The sequence below is a fragment of the Pithys albifrons genome, chromosome 1 (assembly GCF_047495875.1).
Source record: "Pithys albifrons albifrons isolate INPA30051 chromosome 1, PitAlb_v1, whole genome shotgun sequence".
Classification (NCBI taxonomy): Eukaryota; Metazoa; Chordata; class Aves; order Passeriformes; family Thamnophilidae; genus Pithys; species Pithys albifrons.
This window is the reverse complement of record NC_092458.1, coordinates 85,787,499-85,800,764: the sequence shown is the minus strand read 5'-3', so window position 1 is coordinate 85,800,764 and position 13,266 is coordinate 85,787,499. Positions and strand designations below refer to the sequence as shown.

Here is a 13,266-nt window from a genome sequence, read left to right as displayed (position 1 = left end):
GGAATGTGGTGCTCCACAACAAACACCCCACAGCAGAAGTACACTTTGAGGCATCACCGTGCCAGAGCAGAGACAACCCTGAAAGGACTGCAGCCTATTGAAAACACATGCAGAGAAGAGGAGAAGCAAGAAACAAGGAGCACCTGAGGAGAAACAGAACAAAATAAACCAAACCCCCCCCCCCCCAAAAAAAAAACCAAACAAACAAGAAAACCCCAAACAAACAACAACAACAAAAAGGCAGGAACTGGCAGAAAGAACCTCTACACAGTGATACCGACCTCCTGCGTCATCCAGAACCTCAGCAAAATATTTAAGATGGACTAAGTATTAGAGAGAACAAAACAAGGGAAACAGGGTAGGAAGCAGGGAGGAGAAACAATAAACTGTAGTCAAGCCTGGAAAAGCAGGAGTTGTTTCCATAAGTGTGCATTTAACTATTTGTCTTTGACAACATCAGCAAAAATTGCAAAGTTCTATCAGGCCATGTACTTCACTGGAAAAGACTAGTGGGAGAGAAAACTGGTGTAAAAATTGCAGGTATTAGATGCCAGCACAGAAATTCTCTAGAAAGAAACACTCCACAGAGAGAATTTCCCTGTAGATCCTCAAAATTTCCAGTTTTAGAATTCACGTCCAACTTGTTATCCCTTCTCATACAGTCTTCCAAGTGTGTCCTCAGAGAGAGACAAACAGAAAAGTAGCAGGTTATATTAAACTAATTACAGTACTGGTAGCACACACACACACATACAAAAACCCTCAAACCAATAAACAAACAGCTCACTCTACAAAGACATTCATCACAGGGATTGCTAAATATAGAACTATGCAAATTGCCAAGCTCAGTAAACTGCAGCAAGACTGCATTAAGTTACCATGAATCAAAACTGCAAGAAAAGCAAGTCCTAACTGTCTTTTGTTTTTCTTATCAGTAGTTGGATGTAAGCAGGTATTATGTGGCTGGAAGTCTGTAAGCTCAAAGCCTCTGGAGAGAACTTCCTTTGTTTCACAACCTTGGCTGCAGGGTCAGCAAAGACGAGCACTCCTCTCTTGGCTGGAACAGGCAGAGCTGTCATAAACCATCAGATAGTTCATTTTTTAGAGCCATGTAAAGTGTCCCTCAGTAATCTGATCATATGTTGTGTTCTTAGAATAACTCCTGCTGAGGTCTGCCACGGTCACCAGAACCTGCCAACAGTTGTGACTCCTCTGTTGAAACCTCGCATTGGGTTTCACAGAGCTCTAGCCAACATACCAACTGCAGCACAGCACCTTTATCCTCCCTGTGGCCTTCCCCTTGGAAGCATGGCATTAAAAAAAAGTAGTAGTAGATAAATTTCCAAGGACATCAATTTGGCTCCCATTATGTCTTATACTAAATTGCAAAATGTTGTGTTCAGTAGTTGTCCAGAAAGGAGCTGCAGAAAGAAGTGAGCAAGGAAGCTTTTTGATTCTCCATTCTACCTACACCTGTGCACCTTTCAGTATAGCAGCAAAGTGTCTTTCTGTAAGGAAAGGGGTTAATCAAGGGAATTCCCATCACCATAGAAAGCGTTTCTCAGTTCTACCTCAAAGCTTCACACTGGCCTTCTGTTGGTAAAGGTATATTAATTTTTCTGCCCCTTGTAAACAGTGTCTCTGAGACTCACACTTCCTCATACACCCGTTGCCAAAGAAAGTAGAACCAAAAGCCTCTCTTCTGTGATGGGTAGAGAAATGAACTCAGTGATTTCTACAAAATCCTTGCAATAGGAAACTGCATGAAAGTATGTGTTTCTTGGCAGATACTGTATCTTCTCTGTACCCAAAGCAGATATATGCAACTAACAATAAGTAGTTTTGTAAGAGAACTACAAAAGCAACTAACCAGCTGTATCCAGTGCAAGGTTTATCAAAGTGAGGTTAAGAAAGCCATCTCAACCATCATTTCAATCTCTTTTTGCCACTTGATACCTCCTGAGTAGTTAACTATTGGTTAGAATCAACATAAGCAAAATGAACTGTGTGTATCAGACAAATAAAACTAGAGAAAAGAGGGAAGGTAAGGGCACCTCAACTGTCCACCAAATGTCAGTGTTTCTCTGTGCATACAAAGCAAAACGAACTGCCAGCCAAGTCTTACAACAAAAGCAGTGTGTGTTTGCATGTGCATATGGGGCTATCTGGTCTGCCCCATGCATAACTCCCTGCACAGCCTTACTTCCTATCACTCATTCCACTACTTCCTCTTCCCAGCTATGCTAAATGCCTTCCTGGACATCAATTGTTCCAGAAATAGGGCTAGATGTGTCAGAAAACACATTTTGTCTTTCTGATAGCTAATGCCATCTTTTCCTCGAGATGCACAGACACTCAGCTCTTACTGATATAATCTAGTTTTAGTCCTGCCTTCATTAGACTTTCCCTTCCTCACAAACCAGTGCTTCTTACCAAAGCCTTGGTGAGAAGATTTTGCCAGGTTCCTGTACTCAGAAGACAATAAATGAACACCACTGTGATTATCATATTGTGATCATTTCCCATGAAAGAGACCATAGAAAACCATATTACATTTTACTGCACTGGTTTATCCTATGATGACATCCCTGACTCTACCAGTGCAGAGCTTCAGTGCTCAATAGTCAGGTTCAAGTTCCCACAGCAGTTACACTAACCAGTGAATTATATATTCAGCTGGCAAAATTTCCTCACTCTTATCATTTATTTCATGATTGATTTTGCTCAAGACTAACCTTCCACAAGAAGTCTGAGCTTATGCAGTCCCTACAATAAGGGGATTTTCAGATAAACAATCAGAGAAAGATGAGCCAGTATGTCTGAAAAATATCCAGCCACATCCCTGAAAACACAGTCTTGAAGTGATTAGCACCATTACATTGTCAGCTTTTCCTCAACACACCTGTTTTCATCATTTGACTGTGCAAGTTCTGAGCTCCTTCCTATTCTGACATGACAAAGTTGAAGCTTTATTTGCTGGGCAGAATGTGCCAGTCAAGCACCTCACATGGGGAAATGGCAGTCGGGTGATTAGTCTGTCTGAGGTAGTTGTCTCATTTACCAACTGGTCTAAACACTTGTCCTAGTTCAGCTGGAGGGACCAGCTAACCCTGTGTGGTGGTGATCAAACCTGTGTATTCCACCCCCTCTATTCATTCCCCAAGGACAATGGGCCATTAGCAGCAGCTGCCCAGGGAGCCATTATCAACTTCACACCCAGCCTGAGGGGGGCGGAGCTGCTAATGGGCCATCAACAGCTCAACACCCCCTGGCTCCCAGAGTTAATCACCCATTGTGTGAGTCCCCGCCCAGGGGGAGGGACTGAGTGCTCCCTGAGGGTACATAAGTGGTGGGTAAGAAGACCTCGGGAACCTCTCGTCGGATCCAGAGCAGCAGCAGGACCTTGACAGGAGGAGATCCCCGCTCTCGCCCAGACCACAGCCCTTGCCTGCACCAACAGGTTTTTCTTTTCCTTTTGCTCTGGACTTGGGGGAACCACAGGGGTCTCAGCACAAGGGCAAACAAACCCCCTTGGGTTTGTGCCCCAGGACACTGGGTTATACTGCTGGGGTTTTGTGAGTTGAAAGCAATTTCCCTTGTGTGTCAGTGTTGTTATTGTAATATTATTATTAAATTTTAGCTCTGACTTATAATCTCTCTCGTGGTGAGTTCATTTCCCCTGCTGGTTCACCTTTAAACCAGCACAACACTGCAACCCCCTGCTGTGTAAAAGGCCTTTTGCTGAAAAGGTTGTGTTTGCTCCTCCACTTTCCCACTGTATAAATTACTCAGAGCCAGAAACACAAGAAGTGCTACCAGCATTTAGAAACCTCTGTCTCTGGATGGTCAGTTTAAGAGGCTTCACACAAGAGTGTATGGCTAAGGGATAATATTGCAAACCCCACAGGTTTGGAGAAGCACCTTATTGGTTCCCAACAAGGAGTGGAGATAAAATGAAGTCAGTGACAGTGGACGTATTTACAGCCACAAATTTTTCATCAGTGAAACAATCTGAAGAGGTTTCCCTCTAGTTGGTTATTCCTCTTCCATCAACTTCTGTGTGCAGCTGTACCAACTAAATTGATGGAAGGAGAGGGGGCAGGGGGAAAAGATTGTCATGTAACACTCTAATTACCAATAATTAAAAATAAAGCCTTCTCACATTATTTGAGTTTTGTTATTGGTTTGGTTTTGGTTTTCCCCATCAGCTTATTTTTAATTGGATTGGTGAACCGATTCATTTTGTGGTCACAACTACCACTGCATTAGCACAACAGAGAGAATAGAGAAAGAATCAGTGCAAAACTTAAACCAGTTTTGCCACCAGATAAACTGTAGCCTGTAACTGTGCTCCACCTAATCCTCACTCTCACAGGCTGGTCAGATAATGGGCAAGACACTTCCTGCGTTTGCATCATTTGTCTAAAGGCTAAAGAGCGCTAAAGTGCCTTCTAATTACTGCCCCAAAGGAACGTGGAGTTATTCCTTGTAAAGACGAGTTTTAACTAAGGTACAACAATGTATGCAGGCAGCAATCCCTCCTCATCAGCCTACTGGGAAGCTCCAGGCTATGGAGTTCTTCACCGCACCTCAGTCTTTAATAGCGCTTTTCAGTGCATAAATTGAATGTCCTCATCAGCTGTGCTTTCCCACATTATCGCCTCAGGCCACAGAAATGTAAGTTAATCCACCCAGTAAGTACTCCTCCACGTACTCATTAAGGCAGCAAAAGAAACAGAGCTGGGACTTGTTCTGGTGCTTCCCTGAGTTAAGACTGATGACAATCTTACTAAAAAAGTTTAGATTCAGTTTGGCTGGGAAATCCCACAATAACACCAAAGCAGCTTCATATAGTAATGAGTCCTTCATATGCTGGAGTGTATCAGATGAAAGAACCAATAACCATCCTACACGGAAAGGGGTGTCAAACATCTTTCAGTCTCTTGGATCACCTGAGAATGACAACCTTATATAGGCACAAAGATACTTTACTCCCTAATGCCCAGGTTCAGAGAAATATGACTGTTGAAGGTAGCACTGAAGCCAATGCTTAACTGTAACAACATTATCCAGCTCCCATCAGTCCAAGTTTTACATTACAGACCTGGGCATCTGCTAAATTTTTCCTTAGATCGATAAATGTCTGCTTCGGTAACTTCCAATAGGTGCAGGGCATCTGAAAGCAACTCCCAGTGATCTTGGGTGATGTCTCCAAGGACAACAAAAACTTCAGCACCCCTGATTTTGTGGTCAGCTGCCTCTGCCAGCACCAATAGTAGAGTTCCTCACAGATTTTTGCCCCAAGCACTAACTTTGTGCATGTGCCCAGATAACAGCCTGACCAAGGACTCAAAGCTTCAGCTATGTCATAAACTGGAGCTAAAAGGGGTCTGTGAGATCTATGCAGCTACTTGCTGCATGACTAGCACAGACCATGCAGTTCTCAAGGCATCTGGTCTGGTCTGGGTTATTCCTGTGAGGAGTCGTGATGGCTTAACGCATAAAACTACACCACAAGCCAGTCCCAGCCAAATTACTGGAAATTATGCAGCAGCTTCAAGGAGAGCAAAAGAACCCAGAGACTTCTGAGTTCTTGTTTTATGTGAATAAATTAATCCTGATTTTTTAAATGGAATGGCTGCTCCCATGCAGCTTCAGTGTTTGCCGTCATAATTTAGAATCCAGTCATTGTCTGTGATGACTTTAAACCACTAAGTTATAGCTTCAGCTTAAATAAATGGCTGGACACTCGTGAAAAAAGTGGTTGCCTTTTCCCTTCCCTCCCTCCCTCTCACCAGACTGTTGAACTCTCTAATCTGGCAGAAACCTGTTCAGCTCATTTTGCCAACAGTTTGCTATCAGTTGCCAACAGTTTGCCAACAGTTTGCAAGCTAAAATGGAACCACAAGGAGTTTGCTAGAAACTGAAGCTAGTCTAAAGAGTGGGAGCACAAAACTGGAAGCAGAGCAGGAGAGAGCAAGGAAACAAGGAGCAACAACTCCCTCTTTTTTCTCTGCAGTGAATTGTTAGGTCATCTCACTATTTCTGAAGGAAATATGCTCTTGGTCTCAACTTTGAACAGTTTTACAGCATCCAAACATTAGAAAGAAGAGTTGTAAAAGATGTGATACTCTGTAACAGGTGAAAGAGAATGTGGACAGAAAAGCCCAGCAGAAACACAGACTTCATAATTGAATGACTTCCCAGGAACTGAATAATAACTGAATTCTGGCCAAGCTCATGAAATTTCCTTACAGAGGCTTGTGATATTCCCCTTTCCTGCCCCACTTTCTTTCTGCTCCTAGCACTGGTGCAATTCTGCTCCACATTCTTACAACACCTGTTCCCTAATTGGGTTTACAGTGTAAGTCTGACAGATAGCTGGGCAACCACGACTCAGGCAGTGACAAGAGAGCGGAAACAAGAGGATGACAAAAACTATTTAAGCTGCAGAGACATACCTAATAATGCATATGGATCCAGAAGTAAATTTGCAAATATCTAGGCGCTTTAACTACCTTCTAAATGAAAGCTGTTGTATCTGAATTTGTCAAAACACTTTCCTCCAGCCTTAGCCATAAAGGATTAGACCAGACATGAACAACTTAAGTAGAACTGGATTTGCCTCTGGGCCCAGAAGGAGACGAGATCGTATTTGAAGGTCCCTCCCAAAACCAATTTTCTATGATTCTACAACTAAAGATGATGCAGGAATGCTCATAATCCCTAGTCAAGGCTGAATGCAACATTGTGCTAAATGCCACACATGCACATGTTTCCCTGTAGTACTTGTCATGCTTAGGAGCAGGCCTCTGTCTACAGCTCTTGCAGTCAACAACTTGGAGCATTGCTATGGGGTTACCTTATCAAGCATTGGTTACAATCCTTGCACTTCAGCCCACAGAGTCCAATCTAAGCTCCTGAAAGGTATTTGCAATTATTGTACAAATCACATTCAAGAGGAAAGAAGAGTGATATCATCTAAAGACATTTTAGAAGAAAACAGTGTCATTTCCTCTTCAAGAAGCCAAAGACAGAGCAAACCTCTGCCAGTGTATGCGCAAAGAGCAAGACTGAGAATTTGAAGTTGTACCCGGATGGGTCACAAGTTCAAGGTGACAGCAATGAGGAACAGCTGCTGGCTGTGCACCCTTCAGCAGCAGGTGTACCCAGGCCCCAGAGGTTTAAGTCAGCTCTGCCAGTGACCAACAGATTTACAAGACCATCTGTTTGGGCACAAACTGCACACAGCCTTCCCAGTTTTGCTGCCCAGATCTTCACCACACACAGACAATACAGGGCTTGTTATGGACTAGCTAATGAGCAACTGTTTAAACCAATAGACAGTCCTAGTTCTCCTGTGCTCATTATCTGGATCCTACACGAATGAGAATATTGTTTTTCCTTTTAGCTGTAATATTGTCTTTTTCTGAACAAGCACTTTCCCTTCACTTTGGGACATCCCTTTCGGTACTAGAACCTGGAAAGTTTATGTTGTCTCATACTGCTTTTGCCTAAGGAAAGTCTTTGAAAGAGACTTTAAAAGAGAGCTCATATAATAGGTTTTGCTTACATGCACTGTGTAAGAAAGCTCCTTTTTTTTCCTATGCCAAGTCTCCACACAATCTGCGTCTTGACACTTATCAGCTTTCTCTATGCCTATGCACACCCTTTCTTGAGAAGTACTATCACCCTTCTCTACCCAATGCTTCTACATCAATAAACACATTCAGTCTCACAAACATATTCATATCACAAAAACACAGATATGAACACAGTATGAATCACAGCACTAACAATTTAGAAAAAAACTGCTGATACTTAAGAGTGTAAAGCCACCTAATGGCCATTGTTGTCTTGTTTCCTACGTAAAATCCCAGCACTTCCAATCTGGCATGCACCTTTCATTCAGTATAAAACACAGACGAACACATGCACACACACCTCATTCCTTAGGACTAGTTTTACAAATACAGTCCTTATAGTTCTGTCTGATATCATTTTAAAAGTCCCCAACAACAGCATTTACATTCTATCTCCTTAGAGATCCCTGAGCACTGAGCACCATGCTGTCATGAAGCCTTTGCTGATATCCATCCTATATTCCTTCTTTCTCCCCCATTAATCCTAGTCATGCTCACATGTCCCACATAAAATCCCTCTCCCTCCTAAATGTTAACACCCTTCAAATATTTTTAGACTGTTATTATGTGTCCCCCCACCCTCCACCTTTCAGTCATCGCTTAGCCAAGCTATGTATATTTAGCAACTTTAATCTTTCCTCCTAAATCAGTCCCTTCAACTCCAGAGCTCAATGTTAAGTCTGGTATGCTTGTTGCTTTTCTCAGAACTTACTCCATGTTTTTGAGATGTTTCTGGTAATGTGTTTGCAAAAACCTGTCCAGAAAAGAGCTTTACATGCACTTATTTTAAAGGCAGAAGAAACCCAAGTCACTTGACATTATTATTTTTCACTTGCCATGTCTGATTTTGTTTCCAGATTTTTAATTTAATCTAAATTCTTAAATGTTAATAAACATTTGACATATTTAAGAGCAGATTAGCAACTGATAACATCTGAACCCAATTTTGCAAGAATGCAGTGGGTTTTAAAATGCAAAACTAAACTTTTCAGAAAACCACTGGAAATACGTAAAGTTATCCAGAAGAAGAGCAGAAGCAAAACAAGGAAAAAGGCTGACAAATGAAACAGGAATGGTCTCTCAGTTACAAGGCAGATGAGTGGATACACCTACAAAACAAGGCTCATTTACTAAATTAGAAATCAATTAAACTGGATGTGTTATCTACAAAGCAAAAAAAATCAGACTAAATGCCTTTCTAATAATATACCACTACCAATAAACTCTTGGAGAATTATGCAATGTTGCTAATGAAGGAAGTTACTTGAACGTCACAAAAACTCTGTGGCTACAAACAAATGCAGAGAGGAAAATGTAGTATTAAACAGCACACTTGGTTTTAAGTCTGACAGATAAATATGGGGCTACAAAGCTGCCAAAAATCAAAAGGGACAGGAAAAAGTGTGTGCCCTTTATTGAAACAACAGAATGAAGCTCCAAAAAAAGTAGTCACAGTAATTTTGATAACATGGAGTACACAATAAAGTTGTTACTCTGTTTATGTTCAGTATTAAACATATTAAGGAAAGATGCCACAACCAGTGCTATTAACTCTAATAATTGTAATAGCAAGCAGATTCCTGGTTCTTTGGCATTACAAGTGGCAAATTTCTCAGTATCGAGGAAATGCTTCAAATGCATGGAAAAATATTTCTTTTTATGTTTGAATGGAGAAAACATCAGTTAAACTGACATACAATTTAACACAAACAACCCTAAACACAGCTTACAAAGGAGATAAAATGAAAAACATGACAGCATCCAGCAGAAGTTCACCCCACTGCAAATGTCTCCAGAAATCTGCCTTCACCTAATCAAAAACAAAGAACTGGAACCACACAAAAGCAAAACTGAAAGATGACTGAAACAAAACCTTGTTATTGAGCAGGTCTGAAAGCATCACATGTACCACCAGAGGGAAGGGAGAAGTCTGCATCCTGACCAATTGTCCATGAATCCAAGTTTTGTCCACATTCTGCTGTTTAAAATGGGAACTCAATTTTTTTTTACCAAGACAGTGTAATAAAGGGCTGTTTTACAATTCACTAGGTCACAATAATGAAAGGGATAGGAACTTCAGAAGTATTTCTCTGAGGGTATCACAGCTGAAATACTAATTTTGCAGTTACCTGGACCATACCATTTACCACCTGAGTACATTCTCAGCATGTTCCAATTGCTTGGACTGAAACACCATCAGGTGAGATGCTAAACTACAATATAGAAGAAAGCATTTGAACACTGACACCTTGAAGGTTTTCATATTTTGACAGCCACCATGCCCCTCACTCCCCTCAAGAACCGTTTATGAACTTGGACAGGCAGTGTATCTTTTATGCTCCTTCAGGTTTATGTGTTTGCTTTTCAGTTCTACTTTTAGTGACTCTTTGAGGTCAAGCAAAACATGAAACGATAACCTATCCCCTTGAGATAAAGCCATTATCCTGCAAATTTACCTAGTCATTTCAGAACAGGGGTGGGAGGGACCAGCAATGACATTGCAGCTTTTGGCATCAAATTTACCTGCTAGCCCATCTTAAGTCATGCTACAAGCTCTTTGTGGTCCATTACTTGCTCCAGGATTTAACTAGTAACGTGTATCCTCCTTCTATCACTCAGTCTCTGAGCTTTGGACATCTTGAAGTATTTCCTATCAGCAACTCACAAACAGATGGCAGCAGCCTGGGAGATGGATGACTGCTCCCAGCTGTCTGCCCCTCCCTGCTCAGCACAGAAATGGCTAAGCTGTTTGTAAAGCAGCTGCTAAACTACCGACTCCTTTAGAACAGCAATCTAACGTAGGGACAGCCACCAGTTCTAGCCCTCTTGCAAAAAAGGTGCCCCAAGACAGGTGTTTGTGCAGCAGAAGTGAACAGTGGACAGCTAAGGCAGAAGATCATTTCTTCCAAGCTCTTGCTTTCTCTCTTGTAAATCAAGGCTGCAGCAGTGTTTTATCAAAATAAGTATCACTTTTCAAGTTACTGTTTTTTATTTCTCTAACCTCAGTAGCATTGGGAGACCTGGTCTATTTGGCACCTCCATGCACATCTCCCAAAGGTACCAAACTTTTTCCTTCTTTCTCTTAGTCAGTACAGAATGTGGTGCTAGGCATTTCATACAAATATTGCAGACATTGTATCTCCCATGAGAAAAAACACTTGGAAAATGTAAGCGACAGAGTTGTAATACCCCTATATTATTCTAGTAGACAACATATATAAAATACGATTCAGCAAGACCTCAGTGGTACCAAAAGGCTTAAGATCATTAAGTGCCCCAGACTCACTGCTTCTAATGTCAACACAATGATTAGGAGAAAGAACAGCATTCCATATCAGACAAGACAGCTGCTTGTGCTTTAAGCAGGTGGTAAGCAGAGGCTGTTGGAGAAGACAGTGAGGGCTTGCACCTGGAGCTGTGCTGTGGTATGAGCTTATTCAGTCAGGATGTTGCCTCCATGTAGAAATGGAACATGTCTAGGATGGAAAGAGATAATGAAAGCAAAGGCAACAAAGGCATCGAGACACTCTTTATATCAATGTAAAGAGAAGAGCATGGCTGACTTTCAGGTGAAGAAGGAATCATGTCCACTCAGCAATGTCATCTGAAGAGCAGTAAACAAGTTGACCTTGAAGAGTCATGGAAACAGGAGCACGAAGCTCCTGCATATGCAGAAGCACATCTTTCTGTGCAATTTTAAATGTATTTAAACAAAACAGTGCCAGTTCTTCATATTGGCTCACTGTATTTTAGCTAGTTCAGAATGTTTTCTGGTAAAAGCTACTAACTTCAAATTGACAACAGGTTTCCTAAACAGGTGAGAAGTATATAAATTGCACATAAAAGAGATACTGGGACCTTAGACATCTTGACCAAAATAGTAGTACCACACAAGCCACTCCTTAGTGGAAAAAAGTGGAATGTTTCCAGTTTTGTCAAGGGAAAGAGGGGCATAACATCTGTAACACCTTGCCCCTTGGTTCAGCAAGTTCTCTGCAAACTGTTAATGGGGCAGCTGAACTACCACCTCTTCAGAGGCAGGGCCAGCTCCACACCAAGCTTGTCCTGTTCCACCAGCCGGCTTGTAAGTAGTGAAGATGAAATCAGGAACTATATTTATTCTCCCTGCCCAATCATATCTTTCTATAGATCCCAGGCTGGGCCCGGGCTTCCTTGGACTGGATCCTGGAGACTAGTAAGCAAAGGAGGGCATAAATCATTGCCTCGGGTTCTGTCACAAGCACACTGAACCACCATCCATACTAAGAACAGGTGCATGGAAGGCAAGCAGGGACACTGTCCCATTTGGAGTAGTGGGGGAGGGTTTGCAGAAAAGCTGTTCACTTCTTCTCCCGGAGCCTACCCCAAACTTTTCACCCTACAAGTGGGTTACTGACCTTCTGCAGCTCACCAGTCCAGTCAGCTAGATGTGTTCTACTAAACACTAGTCCGTGCTAGTCAGGCCCCAGTCAAGTGTCATTGGTTTCTGTAGCCCACTGTACTTCCTGTTTGCTGTCACTCATTTCTTTAGTGGTCCATTTCACTCTCTGCTCTGACATACTCACTGCAAAGCTGAACTATTCCAGGGGTCATGCAGAATATTTAGTAAATTAATACAGTCTTAAAACACAACTGTCATTTTTCACCAGTAATTTTAAAAGTCACCCGTCATGAAGAGTAGTGCAGACACAGAGCAACTGGGGTTAAGTCACTAATTTATGCTTAAAAATCATGGGGTGCACTCTCAAGTAATGTTTTAATTTAGGTGATATTTCAAGCTAGTATTGATCCCAGTAGAAGCAATCTTACCCTCACCTCAACCATGGCTGCTCATTCCCACTCTCATCATCCTTGTACCAACACAGGCAGCTGGGCAGAAACCAAATTAAAGTTCACTTTCCCCTTTCTGGCTGTGCTAGTTTTAAGCTGGATCACCTCCCTGGCTGATTCCATAGCACAACCAGAAAAACGTGTGTGCTAGCCCAGAGCAGGAATTGATGTCTGCCTGAGAACACTGACACACTTGCTTAGCCTCAGGGTGATCAGCCTTACCCAACATACATTGCTCCTTCCAGACACAAAGGTGTGTGTGCCCAGTAAAACCATCCATTGTAGATAAGGCCATGTAAACAAGCCCCACCCAAGCCCCCACAGTAAGAGCAAAGTATTCTCTCTCAGGGAACAATGGCCTGATGGGTGGACACAAACCTGCAGAATGACTTGTGAAGTGCCCCATATGAAGCTTCGAGGCATGCATGGAGCATCCCATAATGGGACCTGCAAAGACATGCAGATTCCATTGTGGGGGTGGGGGGAAGCAAGCATTGACTGGGTAGGTGGAAAAAAAAAAAAGCACTGACTGGCTAGGAAGAGGGCTGCCTTCCATCAGATTCTTGCTACTGCTTTGAGACTTGAGACTCAGCCCAATACTGGGCACTCAGCCTTTGCTTTTCTTTTTAGCCATAGAAGTACCAAGTGGCTTCTTCCAATGCTGAACTACAGAATCCAGGCCAAAACAGCTTTTCGTGGACAAAAATCAAGAGAGAAATTTCAACCGTGGAAAAGGTCAAAAGTCTAAGTCAAAAACATGTGTGTCACATACAAAGTTGTATTCTGTTACAGC

General features: G+C 42.2%; 1 protein-coding gene across 1 annotated transcript in view; it reads right to left on the bottom strand.

The window, feature by feature from the left end:
* The window catches only part of TEAD4 (TEA domain transcription factor 4), a 40,040-nt gene that overhangs the window by 26,076 nt on the left and 698 nt on the right, over positions 1-13,266 (bottom strand). The window lies entirely within an intron of this gene.